This window comes from Microtus ochrogaster, linkage group LG3 (assembly GCF_000317375.1).
Source record: "Microtus ochrogaster isolate Prairie Vole_2 linkage group LG3, MicOch1.0, whole genome shotgun sequence".
Taxonomy (NCBI): Eukaryota; Metazoa; Chordata; class Mammalia; order Rodentia; family Cricetidae; genus Microtus; species Microtus ochrogaster.
Genome location: NC_022029.1, coordinates 37,569,326 through 37,571,822, shown reverse-complemented (window position 1 = coordinate 37,571,822; position 2,497 = coordinate 37,569,326). Strand labels below are relative to the sequence as shown.

At 37.3% G+C, this 2,497-nt stretch overlaps 1 protein-coding gene across 2 annotated transcripts in view; it reads right to left on the bottom strand.

Annotated features, from left to right (window-relative positions):
- The window catches only part of Strn (striatin), a 91,739-nt gene that overhangs the window by 75,570 nt on the left and 13,672 nt on the right, over nt 1-2,497 (bottom strand). The window lies entirely within an intron of this gene.

Below are 2,497 nucleotides of genomic sequence, written 5' to 3'. Positions count from 1 at the left end.
TTTGATTAAAACAAATGTACCCATAACTATCTGAATTTCAATGATCATAATGCTCATTTCCTTCTAAAGCCTAATACACAAAATTAAATAAAATGTTAAGCAATCAACTGTATTCTAACAATCAAAACACAGGAGACTAGGAAATAAAAATAAAATAAAAAAACTAGACCACTATAAAACTATCTGAGATGAACTGAGTCATTTAACACTAAGCATATTAATCTTAAGAGTCTACAAATTCCTAAACCAGGCAGTGGTGGCGCACGCCTTTAATCCCAGAGTGAGTTCCAGGAGAGTTGGGGATACAAGAGAAACCCTGTCTTGGGGGGGTTGGGGGAGGGGACGAACAAACACAGTGTACAAGTTTCTAAGAAAATTCCAAGACAATCCAGTGAAGAATATAACACATTTTTTTCTTGAAAACTTGGGGCTGAATATCAATTTTGAACCGTCATATGCAAAGTCAGTGCTTTTTTGGAAGAAACTCAATTCTACAAGAGTCTGTGATTCTGACGCTGGATTCTCCAGTTCGTGCAACCTTCTCAGAGTGCTCAACTTTTCTGAGCAAACCACAGAACGAAACAGTAACATATGTTGACTTTCATACTGTTAGGTGGAACTAGAAGCTGGAAGCAGAACAGTGCGAGAAAGAACTGTCTCCAGGACAAGGAGTTCCTTCTTACGATTTCTATTTCTTTGTATTCTGCTCCTGTCCTTTGTAAAGCTTGTGGAGTTAGTGGATTAGTGGGATACAACTGAACTAATGCAGTATCAGTTTGACAATGTTTTAATTTTTACTGCTTCAAAGATGATGAAAACAGCCATTTGCCCAAAGATTTCTTCATCCTCCAAAATGAAAATCCCATTCTCTAGCTAGAGTGAGAAGAGCTGCCTTTCTAACTTTCCCTTTTTGTTTTAATACCACTATTGTTTATATTATTATTTAATTCCACTTTTAAAAAAAAACACGGTCTCACCATGCAGTCCTGGCTGGTCCAGAATTCAATCTGTAGACAGGCTGAGCACAAACTTGAAAAGATCTGCCTGCCTCTGCCTACCTAAGCTGAGATTTTAAAAAAAAAATGTGAACCACTACATCTGGCTGGTTCCACTTTTTAAACTGTATGTATTTATGGGCTATTGAGATGCTTTGATAGCTGCATACACTGTACAGTAACATCATCAACACTTACTCTGATATGTACTGGAGATAATTTTTTGAGGTACAGAGAAAATTGCTAGTCTAAAGAGGTCAAGAACAGGCCATGCTATTAATTGCTACATCCCAAGTCCTACAACAGTCACCTGCAAATATTAGTAGCAGAGCCTCAATAAATATCTACATCAATTGAACAGATGTATAAGAAGTAATTAAACAGGATTCATTGGTCCAAATGACAAAATAAGTACTCCAAGTCGATATGGTTTATATGTAAAGAAGGATTACAGTACTCTAATGACTAGTACTCTAATAAGTAGGATATATGAACAGTTTTATTGTGAAGAGATCTGAGATTGATACTAGGCAAAAAAAAAAAAAGAAAGAAAAAGAATGTCATGAACTAATCAATTTTTAGTTAATTATTTTGCTGCTTAGGCAGTAGGACAGTGTAGACTATGTGTACCAAAAAAGACATTACAGATGAAAACTTAGGAAGACCCCTGCTTGAACTGCTAAGGTCAGCAGTACTGGGAATAAAATAATTTAAATGTTTTAAAAACTACAAAGCATTCACATGGCAATACACAACCGAAAGAGTACAAGAAAGCAAAAGACTAACTAAAAGTTGAATCAAGGTTAAGGGGCTGGGTGTGGGAAGGAGTCACCCTGCTTTGGAAAAATGATTTTACAGTAGATGACCAAATTTCAAATAACAGGTCATCCCTGACATTTGCAAAAACTGGACATGTCAGGTTTAACTGAAGAAAACTGTCAACATAGCTAAAGATGCATTGGTGTAGACAAAGGAATTGTACTGGCTAGAGTAGAAGAGCTAAACCAAGGTATCCACTGGAGGAAGGGGGACAGCGTAACCCTGCATTCGGCAAACTCCATGGAGATATAAACAAGATCACAGGGGACTGAGAAACAGTGGCACAAAGGGGAGTACAAAGAAAATGAGAAAAAAATGATACAAGAGAACGAGGAAAATACCAGAAGATAATAAATGTGGTCTGTTCAGAGAAGTTTAGACAAATAAAAAGAAAGGGAGCAGAGAAGACATTGCCATTCACCAGTGGAGCAGAGAAAGAAAGGGGTTTCCTTTGTTGTTACTGCTTGGTTGATTTTTAAATGGGGAAAGCTAAAATAGGATAACCTAAGAGGACATGAAGGGAAAGTACAGAATGCTTTTTAACTTTAAAAATTCCACAATGATACACTTTTCCTTTTTGAAAGAGGGGTCTCAGCTGGGTGGTTGTGGTGCATGGCTTTAATCTCAGCATTCAAGAGGCAAAGGCAGGTCAATCTCTGTGAGTTCGAGGCCAGCCTCTTCCA